General features: G+C 38.4%; 1 non-coding gene across 1 annotated transcript; it reads right to left on the bottom strand.

Annotated features, from left to right (window-relative positions):
- Nucleotides 1-1,251: 1,251 nt before the first annotated feature.
- On the bottom strand, nucleotides 1,252-1,357 carry LOC140893965 (small nucleolar RNA R71). The gene has a single exon (XR_012153523.1). It is a non-coding gene; the product is annotated as a small nucleolar RNA R71 (small nucleolar RNA).
- Between the last annotated feature and the right edge of the window lie 10,873 nt (nucleotides 1,358-12,230).

Genomic DNA, 12,230 nt, shown 5'->3' with positions numbered 1-12,230 from the left:
TTTTGTTTTCCTGATTTTAATGCTTTCAATTTACTGGCCATAGATTGAATGATAATTCATTTAGAATCTATCACTCGAGAGAGGAGAATTTGAATACGACATAGGAAAATACATCTTTGGTGTTTATATTGTTCGAGAGGCATATAACTCCATAGAAGTCTTTAGAAGAATTCTCATGTCATTTACCGGATTTAATAGTTAAACTTAGATAGACATATTGAGTTTGCTATTGAATACGAAATTTTGCTTGACACTCGAGAGAGGTAATAGAAAATAATAGGGATTCTTGGCTAGTAAACTAGAAGAATTGATAATTAAACAATCATGAGAAATAAATTGTGGTGGACAGTCAAGTAAAGTCGAACCTCTAACATTCATCGCTTATTGAATTTTCTCTCGTGAACTCGTAGTTATTTAGTTTTGTTTCTTGAAAATTTTAGTTTTATAAAATCAGATCAATTTCATAGCTCTAAATAGGATTAGGATTTTATTAGTTATAAATATTTGATATAATATCATTTATTCATTCTCCGTGGGATCGACTTGGACTTCATTCCTATATTATTACTAGACATCGTGCGCTTGCGAGCGAAAAACACGCAACAAGTTTTTGGCGCCGTTGCCGGGGAATTGAATTTTATTTGATTTATATTAAATTTTGCTAATTAGTCTTAATTTTGATTTAGAGCATTTTATTTTATTTTGTTGGTTCTAATTTTAAATCTTTCCTCTCTATGCAGTTTATGCGAAAAAGCCAAAGTTACGACTCACAGCTCTTTGATCCGGAAATTGTGAAAACTGCTAAAGCTTTGAGAAAAGCTAGAAAAGAAGAGTTGCAACAAATGGCTGAAGAAAGAGCAAGAGAAAGAGTTGTCAATAATGCCCCGGTGCCGATCAGAGATCACTTTCGACTGGTGATCAATACTCATTATTCTGGGATAGCTCGGCAGAACATCACGACGAATAATTTTGAGTTGAAGCCAGCTCTGATTAATATGTTGCAGCAGAATAAGTTCAGGGGTGCAGCTACTGAAGATCCAAATCTGCATTTGCGTACTTTTATGGAGATTGCTGACACAGTGAAGATTCATGGTGTTACTGAAGACACCATCAAACTACGATTGTTCCCGTTTTCTCTTAGGGACAATGCTCGTAGTTGGTTGCAATCAATAACTCTTGAGAGTATCACTACATGGGATGATATGGCTTCTAAATTTCTGGCTAAGTATTTCCCACCTGCTATGTCTGCTCAGTTGAAAATAGAGATCACTACATTCAAACAGCAAGATTTTGAGCAATTGTATGAAGCCTGGGAGCGGTACAAGGAGTTGCTTAGGAAGTGTCCAAACCATAATTTTCCGGACTGGGAACAGATTGAGTTATTCTACAATGGTTTGAATGGGCCAACTCATATTTCTGTGGATGCTGCAGCTGGAGGTTCAATATTTTCTAAATTTCCTGAACAGGCTTATGAGATGCTTGAGCAAATAACTTTTAACAGTTATCAGTGGCCGAGTGAGAGATCTGCAATAAGGAAGCCTGCTGGAATTCATGAGGTTGACGCATTCACTGCTTTGACTGCTCAGATGGCTACTATTTCTACACAGTTGGCTGCACTGACCAAAGGAAATCAAAGTTCTAATGAGACAGCATCGCTGGCGACTACCGTAAATTCTGTTGATGGATTTGAGAGTGTGGAGCAAGCTCATTATGTGAACAACAGGAATTACAACAATTATCGAGGTAATCTTGTACCCAATCAGTATCATTCTAGTTTGCGTAATCATGAAAATTTTTCCTATGCAAACAATAAGAATGTGTTGAATCCTCCACCGGAGTTCAATACTCAGAATGGTGAAGGTAAGGCATCGTTGGAAGATTTGGTGAGTAATTTTATTGCAGAATCATCCACAAGATTTAAGAGGAATGAAAATAGGCTTGATAGTATGGAGACACACTTGACCAATGTGAGCGCTTCTATGAAAAATCTTGAATGCACTAATTGGTCAACTGGCGAATGCATTGAATAATCAGCAGAGAGGTGTGTTTTCCATTAATACTGAGGTTAATCCAAGGGAGAAGTGCAAGGCTATCAACCTTAGAAGTAGTAAAGAACTTGGGGTTGATGACCCAAAGGAAGTAGATGATGAAGAGGCTGAAGAGATTGTGGTGGAGTCTGAAAAATCTGTTAGCAAAAATTCCAGCAATTCTGCAGTTGTGCCTGAGAAACCGCCTGTACCAAAAGCTGTTTTGCCATATCCTCAGCGGTTCAAGAAGAAAGCGCTGGATGAGAAGTTTTCTAAGTTTCTTGACATCTTCAAGAAAATTCATATTAATATTCCATTCCCTGATGCTTTGGAGCAGATGCCGCATTATGAAAAATTCTTGAAGGAGGTGATGTCTAAGAAGCGGAAGATGGAGGAGTTCGAGACTGTCAACCTGACTGAAGACTGCAGTGCTATCCTGCGAAAGAAGCTACCACAAAAATTAAAATATCTAGGGAGTTTTACGATTTCTTGCATTATTGGTACTTCTAATTTTAATAAAGCACTTTGTGATTTAGGAGCTAGCATTAACTTAATATCTTTGTCTGTTTTCAGGAGTTTGGGACTTGGAGAGGTGAAACCCATGACAATCGCATTGCAGCTAGCTGACAAATCTATCACATATCCGTTTGGAATCATTGAGGATGTACTGGTAAAAGTAGATAAATTTATTTTTCCTGCGGATTTTGTTGTGCTAGATATGGAGGATGATGCAAATATGCCATTGATTTTGGGGAGACCGTTCTTGGCTACTGCTGAAGCCAAGATTGATGTGAAGAAAGGTAAGTTGACGATGGGAGTTGATGGTGAGAAGGTGATCTTTAATGTTTATAAGGAGGTTAAAAATTCATCCATGGAAAAAGTGTTCATGATTGAACAATCAAAGAAGATGGAATGTTGCTGCAAAGTTGTTAGTGTTGTAGAATTGCCAAGAGAGAATGATCCGAAGGTAGCAAAGAAGAAGAAGAGAAAGAAAGCAAAGATCAAGAAGATTGTTGAATATGTTTGGAGGGTGAAAGAAAAGGAAAAGAACTCCAACAAAGTGGAACCGGGCTAGAATCAGAATATAGTCGGGCTATGAACTATAAACTAAGCGCTTCTTGAGAGAAAACCCAAGCGATTTTTTTTATTTGCTTTATTGTTTCTTTTATTTTAGTTGTTTTCCTTTTTATTATTTTTTATTATGAGAAAAGTAGACATCAATAATGATTTTGAATTGTGTAGGTTAAAAAGTATGGAGCTGAAAGAGTTTAGGAGCCACCCCTGATGAAGAGTTTTGAGTGAAGATGGTGCTGAGTACTGATGCTTGGTGCCTAAGGTACGTGTCCCTTGTTTTTAATGAATAATATACATTGAGGACAATGCACAATTTAAGTTTGGGGGGTGTTTAAAAATTGTGAAAATTTGAAATTTTTTATGAGTTAGTTGGAGTTGAAGGCATGATGTTGTAATTGTGTTGGCCTATGATGAAAATAAATTTTTGTGCAGAAAAAGTTTATGTTAGCTATATTTAATCTTGAGTTCTCACATTTATGCAAGAATGCCATGATTTTCGATACTCCTATCAATTAGAAAAAAATTATGTGGATTTGTGATGTGGATTAGAAGATCACAGAAGTGATTTAGGCCTTTTTTTTCGAATCTATTGAGTTTTTTTAGCCATTCTATATTCATGAAAAATCCAAAACAAATTGAGTAGCTAAAAAGTTCAAAGAAAAGTAATGGCGGAGAAAGTAAGGTGAGGGGAGGCCTTGAAAAGAAAAAAAAATGGATTGAAATTCTAGTCCAAATACAAGGCAAAAAGATGGAGATGTATGGAGTAGAAGAAAGCCAAGACTAATGTCTGGCAATGCAAATTAAAAAAAAAATTAGCTACTCAGAATCATGCACAAATTGAAAATATTCAATTCCCTTTGCTTTGAATTCTGAGTCCTTGTTTATATTGATATACATATGGATGCTTATCTCTTGCTGATTATACTTGAGCCTAATGTTAACCGAAAAAGTCCTGTTGATCTGTGCAATTAGAAGTTGAACTTGGTTGAGAGTATTTTGAAACTTGAGGATGGAGTTAATGATTTTATGAAGCTTACAAATTGCATGATTTTATCGAAAGTTAGGTGGGTAGATGAAATTGGCAAATCACACACACACGAGAACTCTTGAGAAAATTAGCCGACATGTGTATTGAATCTTGGAATGTATAAATTCGGAGGTCGACTATATTGCTCATTACTGTTTTGCTCGGGACTAGCAAAATTCTAAGTTTGGGGGGATTTGATAAGTGCATTTTATGCACTTAATTTATATATGATTTGACTTGGATTTTGTGATGTATCGAGTATATATTATGCGTATTTGTTGTTGTTTTTGTGAGTTGCAAGGATTTGAAGAAAAGTAGCAAGAAGAAAAGGAAGGACGAATTATAGAAAGCAAAGTTTACAAAAATACTGGAGCTTCTACGGACTTCCAAATCCGATCTGCATCGTTAAAATTGGCCCAAGCCCACCTTTTTCAAGGAGGCAGCAGTTGCGGGTTCAGGTGCGGCTAAATCAATATCCCCGTCTGGGGTTGGCGGAGTTGGTAGGAAGCACGGTGTCTCGAACTAGTAGCTAAAGTCCTCCAAGAACACTCCCGGGATTTTTCATTCAAATCGTTGGTTGGACCGTCTACTAAAGGCCCCAGCGCCGAATAATTAGCGCTCCAGCGCTGCGCAGTCTCCAAAAATATTCAAAGTCTTTAATCGAGTTTTAAAAGGGATTTTATGACTTATTCTGGAGGATACGAGGGTTTAGAGAGTTTTCAGAGTATAGAGATGGCTATTGAGAGTTTTGAAGTGCAAAAGAGCTCGAGAATTTGATACGAAGACAGAAGACGGCGGCATCCGGCGACGAAAAAGCTTAATTTTACTTCGTTCTAGTTTTCCTTTAAACTCTATTTTTCTAGTTTGATGGATTATTTGAAGAACAAGTTTTTTTTTTATCTTTGAATTTGTTATGAACTAATTTCTTAGTCTAGATGTAGACGGATCTTGACTGGAAACCATGATTGAGATATTTTGATTTATATATTTGAATTCTTCGCACAGTTTATTTGTGTTTTCCTGATTTTAATGCTTTCAATTTACTGGCCATAGATTGAATGATAATTGATTTAGAATCTATCACTCGAGAGAGGAGATTTTGAATGCGACATAGGAAAATACATCTTTGGTGTTTATATTATTCGAGAGGCATATAACTCCATAGAAGTCTTTAGAAGAATTCTCATGCCATTTACCGGATTTAATAGTTAAACTTAGATAGACATATTGAGTTTGGTATTGAATACGAAATTCTGCTTGACACTCGAGAGAGGTAGTAGAAAATAATAGGGATTCTTGGCTAGTAAACTAGAAGAATTGATAATTAAACAATCATGAGAAATAAATTGTGGTGGACAGTCAAGTGAAGTCGAACCTCTAACATTCATCGCTTATTGAATTTTCTCTCGTGAACTCGTGGTTATTTAGTTTTGTTTCTTGAAAATTTTAGTTTTATAAAATCAGATCAATTTCGTAGCTCTACATAGGATTAGGATTTTATTAGTTACAAATATTTGATATAATATAATTTATTCATTCTCCGTGGGATCGACTTGGACTTAATTCCTATATTATTACTTGACATCGTGCGCTTGCGAGCGAAAAACACGTAACAATCTTCTGCATATCCGCACTTCCTTCCTCTACTACCTCTCGTACAAAGTGAAATTGAACTCCAATGTGTTTAGTCCTGGAATGAAAAGCTGGATTACTTGCAATATGCAAAGCACTCTGACTGTCACAAAACAGAGGAATGTTTTCTTGTTTGTGCCCAAGTTCTTCCAATAACCTTTTAATCCATATTGCTTCCTTGCAAGCTTGAGTAGCTGCCATATATTCTGCCTCCGTTGTAGATAATGCCACAACTGTTTGCAATTTTGAAACCCAGCTGACTGCACCTTCTGCAATTGTAAACACATAACCAGTAGTAGATTTTCTTTTATCTGGATCACCTGCGTAATCTGAATCCACATAGCCCCTGAGTGTAAAATCTGATCCTCCAAAACATAATGCAGCATTCGAGGTACCCTTAATATATCTAAGGTTCCTCTTAACCGTGCTCCAATGCTCTTGTCCAGGATTTGCCATATACCGACTGACTGCTCCCACTGCTTGTGCAATGTCTGGTCTAGTACAGATCATAGCGAATATTAAACTTCCCGCTGCTGATGCATACGGTACTCGAGACATCTCCATCTTCTCTGCTTCACTGCTAGGACACATCTCAGAAGATAGCTTGAAGTTAATAGGAAGAGGGGTTGAAATTGGCTTACTATCTTGCATGTTGAAGCGCTGCAAGACTTTCTTAAAATAATTTTTTCTGGGAAAGCCAAATCTTCCTGTTGCTTCTGTTTCGGTGAACTTGCATCCCTAGAATCTTGTTTGCTGGTCCCAAGTCCTTCATATCAAATTTCCTAGCCAACTGTGCCTTCAATTCTTGGACTCGATCTTTGTTGGGGCCTGCTACCAACATGTCGTCCACGTACAACAGCAAAATGATATAATCATCATCACCAAACCTCTTGAAATACGTACAAGGGTCTGCACTGAGTCTGTTGTACCCAAGGCTCATGATATAGGAATCAAATCTCTTGTACCAACACCTCGGCGCCTGTTTGAGACCGTACAGAGATTTGTTCAACCTGCAAACCAAGTTTTCTTTGCCTTTTTCTGCAAAACCTTCTGGCTGGAGCATATAGATTTCTTCTTCAAGATCGCCATGAAGAAATGCCGTTTTCACATCTAGCTGTTCTAGATGTAGGTCAAACACCGCACACAATGCCAATACTACTCTGACTGTTGAAAGTCGAACCACGGGAGAAAATATCTCATTGAATTCAATACCTTCTTTCTGAGCATACCCTTTGACAACCAATCTTTCACGATACCGCTCCACTTGGTTATTGCCATCACGCTTGATCTTATAGACCCATCTGTTACCGATAGCTTTCCTCCCTCGTGGTAGTGTAACAAGATCCCAAGTTTTATTCTTGTCAAATGCTTCCAATTCTTCCTGCATCGCTGTCATCCACAAAGATACATCCGAGCTTTGAGTAGCCTCATGGAAACTCGATGGCTCACCATCCTCTGTTAATAGACAATATGCAATGTTGCTTTCAGTGACATAATCTGAAAGCCAACCTGGTGGTCTTCTCTCTCGAGTTGACTGTCTCACTTTGGAAACTTCTGACTCAACTGGTTCTTGTAACTCGTGCTCTGGTACTGCTTCACAAGAAACTTGATCTTCGTCTGTCTTATTTTCCACCGGAACTGTAGTAGTTTCTGAATTCTGTGTGCCTTTGTCTCCCTTCACTTTATCTTCCTCGAAGATAACATCTTTGCTGATGATAAGTTTGTGGATAGTAGGATCCCACAAGCGAAACCCCTTTACTCCATCAGCATAGCCCAAGAAGATACACTTTCTGGATTTGGAATCCAACTTCGATCTTTCTTGTTCATTGTACATAACGTACACCGGACTTCCAAATGTATGTAATCGAGAATAATCAGCTGGCTTGCCAGTCCACACCTCCATCGGAGTCTTCAAATCAATCGCCATTGAAGGAGAACGATTGATGATATAAGAAGCGGTTTTGACTGCTTCTGCCCAAAATGACTTTGGTAGACTCGCAGTACTCAACATGGCTCTTATTCTGTCCAACAAAGTTTTGTTCATCCGCTCTGCCACACCATTCTGTTGAGGCGTGTAAGCCGTCGTGAACTGTCTTTTGATGCCCTCATGCTAACAGAATGCATCAAATTCATCACTGGTATATTCTCCTCCATTTTCAGTCCTCAAACACTTGATTTTCTTATCAGAATCAAGTTCAACCCGCGCTTTGAAAACTTTGAAGACTTCGAAAACATCTGAATTCTTCTTGATTGGATACACCCAACATCTCCTAGAAAAATCATCAATAAACGAGACAAAATATCTTGCTCCTCCTATGGATACCACCGGTGCTTGCCAAACATCAGAATGAATCAGCTCCAATATGCCTTTGCTTTTGGCAGTAGATGTGCCAAACTTTAATATGTGTTGTTTACTGGTAACACAATGCTCACAAAAGGGTAGAGTCACTTTTGTAAGCCCCGGCAATAGCTTCCGTTCTGAGAGAATCTTCATTCCTCGTTCTGACATATGTCCGAGCTTTTTATGCCACAACACTGTCGATTCTTCTCCCGAGCCAATTGATGCAACAGCTAGTTCCGCCTCTTTGTGTGTTTCTCCCATCAGTACATACAGATTTGCAGCAACCTTTTCCGCCTTCATAACCACAAGTGCGCCTTTCACAATCTTCATAATCCCTTTCTCGATACGGGTTTTGCACCCAATATTATCCAATTGCCCCAAAGACAAAAGATTTTTTGTCAGGCCCTTCACATGTCGTACCTCCTGTATGGTGCGAATAGTGCCATCAAACATTTTGATTTTGATGGTACCGACCCCAGCGATTTCCAAGGCATGATCATTTTCCATGAATACAGATCCTCCTGAGACTGGTTCATACTGATCGAACCATTCTCTCCTTGACGTCATGTGCCACGTCGCTCCTGAATCCATAATCCATGCATCACAAAATTTGTGTCTGCTTTCTACAACTGTTGCTGCTTCGCTGAATAGTATTTCACCACTTCCTGAAGTACTGGCCACATTTCCTTGAGATACCTTCTTGATGCTCTTCGTACACTCTCTCTTGAAGTGCCCTTTACCGCCACATTTAAAGCAGTAAATATTCTTCTTCTTACTTCTTGACTTGGATCTACCATATCTGTGGCTCCCACTGGAGTCACGCTCCGTCAATCTTTCTCTCGTCATCGGTAAAGCCTCTGCTTGTTTCGACGTTGTCAACCTATCTTCCTTGTTCCTTCGACGACTCTCTTCTCCAAGAACCGCAGTTAAGACGTCGTCAAAATTTAAATTATCCGAAAGAACATTGTTGGTAACATTGATGATGAGCTGATCGTATGAATCTGGTAGACTTTGAAGTAGAAGCTCCGCACATTATTTTTCCTCTATTTTATGCCCCATAGACGTGAGCCGGGAAAATAGAGTATTCAGTGTGTTGATGTAGTGACCCTGCATGGTATCACCTACTAACTGGCATGCATTAAACTTAATACAGCAAAATAACTTAACAGAGTAAAACGTGCGGAAACATAACCATAAATTACATATCAGCTTAGTAACATAATCCAGGCTTAAATCTGTAGTGATACAACCAAATCGAAGAACTTAAAAGTAAACATTATACAGCTAAAACAAATCCTGCTGTATAAATTTTCCCAAAAAGCTTCGGCTCCCTAGTCCTGCTTCGAACTACCGGCTCCGTTCATCCTGCGACCTGCCCCATGGAATAGAGTGTCCAAGATAACAACTAGGACGTGAGCACTAACGCCCAGTACATAGACATGAGTAAACATATGTATATGATGCATGCAACATGATGACTGGTACAGGGTCATCTGAAAATCATGCTCAGTACCGGCGCCACATGAGTGCTGCCACCGCATGGATCAACCTCTGGGTGCAACCACACTCGTCTAGTACACCAGAGTAGACAGACATAAATGCCCCCGCCGTCGCGGTACTCTCAGTGACAGACTATCGAGTATAGAGCTGAGCGACTCTATAATCAGGTATAACAAGGTATAGGCTCAACGTGTATATGCACATGACATATGAATATAGAAAGCGGTAAATCATATATCATGCCATATAATAATGTCAAATAAATGCAACATATAAACATGTATACTCGCTGGCAATCTCAGTCAATGTGTACGTACCTCTAGGCTAGTTCAAGTAGAGTAAGATCCTAGGTTCCAAGCCTATATTCAAAAGTTCGTTGTATCACTACATAAATTCTATAAGCCTTAACTAAGCTAATAAGTACTCCCAAAACTTAAATAAATTCCCGGACCATACCTTCGTCCGTAGTTAGCCCTTTGAAGTCGCTAGTCCCGGATGACTATAACCACAACTTGGTTATTCCAGAACCTCTATTATAACTGATAGGGCCCTCAAGTGTATATCTCACACTATATAACTGAAGAAAGAAACTCGGAAATTCGTATTTAGAAATGAATCTGCGAAGCCCTATTTATAGGCAAAATTCCCGGCCAGGATCGGAGCTTCCGATCCAGCTCACTGCGTGCATGTGTGACACGTCGAGATCGGAACTTCCGATCTGCTCTACGTTCAACACTTGTCAAAACTCGTGGCTGAGTCATCGAGCATTGCTGGCAGCTGGAGATCGGAACTTCCGTTCCAGGATCGGAGCTTCCGATCTCGGTGCTTCCGCTGAGCTTCCGAAGTGGCTAGGATCGGAACTTCCGATCTGGGTTCAGAGCTTCCGATCCGGCCCAAAGTCAAAAGCCCAAATTATCTTTCGAAGTCCAATAACACTCCGAAATTGATTAATTATCAATCCTTAATCATGTTTGACATATTATTATCTTAAAATGGTCTCTGGGTTACTACAGTTGATATGTTCGGTCATCGATGAGGATTCCGCCATCCGAAGAGTATAAAGCTTTCTCTTTAGGAAAATTTTGTTGTGTAGTGACTTGACCTCGTACAGTTTTGCCAAAGTATCCCAAATAACTTTTGCGCTTTTTATTTTAAAGATACTTGACAAAACTTCATCCGCTATTGCCGAGTGCAAATTGGCAATAGCATTGTGATTCATCTCATTCCACTTTTGATCGTCCGTGACGTTCGCCGGTCTATCTCCAATAGCTGCCAAGCAACGCTCCTTTGTCAGAATTGCTTGCACCTTCAATTTCCACAGCAAAAAATTGCTCCCATTGAACTTTTCTATCTCGTATTTTGCCGTCATCTTGACTACAAGAATCCTGCCTTATAAAATCTTCAAAAAAAATCTTTTCTGATGTGGAAGATCAGTCACAGCTGCAACCACATAGCATACTCAGAATTTTAAAAAATTTTATGTCAAGGCTTTGATACCACTTGTTGGTCCCAGGTGCGGCATTACGAGATAAAAACTATGGAAATTGAAGAATAAAATAAACACCAAGATTTACGTGAAAAACCCCTAAAATTGTTAGGGTAAAAACCACGGGCAAGACCAAAAGATTCCACTATAATATTTGGAGAATTACAACCTCTCTCTGTGTTTCCAAAGAGACACTCACTCTCTTAATATAGGAGAAAACCTATCTCACAAATATATATAGAAACACACTCAAAAGTATTGAATGCTATTTAGAACGAAAGAAAAGAACTGAAGATGGGATGATGGAAATGAGGAGCAGATGCACCTATTTATAGGGCAAGTCTTCGGTGTTTAAAGGAGAAGGAAAATTCTCAACTGAATTTTTCTTCTTTGTTGTACGTACACATGGCCTGCCACAATTTTCCTCTGCCACAAACTGCCAAATGCCATCCACTTGTTTTCATTTTTTTTCTTTTGCCGACTGTTGAAGCCATTGAAGAATGAATATATATATATTCCTCACGGGTGTCAAAAAGCCAGCTGAAGGCAGATATTTTACCCATTTATATATTATTATTATTATTATATATCAAGCAATATTTGAATCCATAATTCTTAAAAAATATAAAACAAAAATGGATGTCAAGTTATCGATGAGTAGTTAATAAAATTTAAAAAAATGTCAGTGAAAATCCGAAGGCATTTTACCTGAGATTTTTTTTTTAACCAAAGTCGTGAGTTGTAGCAGGGGGTTTGATACAGTACCTAGGGATGGCAATTTCCTCCGAACCCGATATGGAACCCGATATCCGATTCGAACGAAGGAGGGTATGAAGGCATTTTTTGGACCCGATTAAATAAATGGATAAATGTGTATGGGATCTCGTAAATGGGGATGGAGGAGGATGTAGTGGTATCCTACCCATACCCGACCCAATACCCGATTATATATATATATATATACACGTATTAATTTATATTAAATAAATGCTAATTTAATTTTTTTTTTTGTTGAATTATGTTAGTTGGATGAAATAATGAAAATTATTAATATAAAACTAATGCTATTTTTTAGAATTTTTATTTTTTATATAAGTCTTTGGTTGTAAATTTTCTTCGGTGTTTTATTTTTTTATTATCTTA

The sequence above is a fragment of the Henckelia pumila genome, chromosome 3 (genome assembly GCF_033568475.1).
Source record: "Henckelia pumila isolate YLH828 chromosome 3, ASM3356847v2, whole genome shotgun sequence".
NCBI lineage: Eukaryota > Viridiplantae > Streptophyta > Magnoliopsida > Lamiales > Gesneriaceae > Henckelia > Henckelia pumila.
Note: the sequence above shows the minus strand (reverse complement) of the source record. Positions and strands in the feature narration are given on the sequence as shown.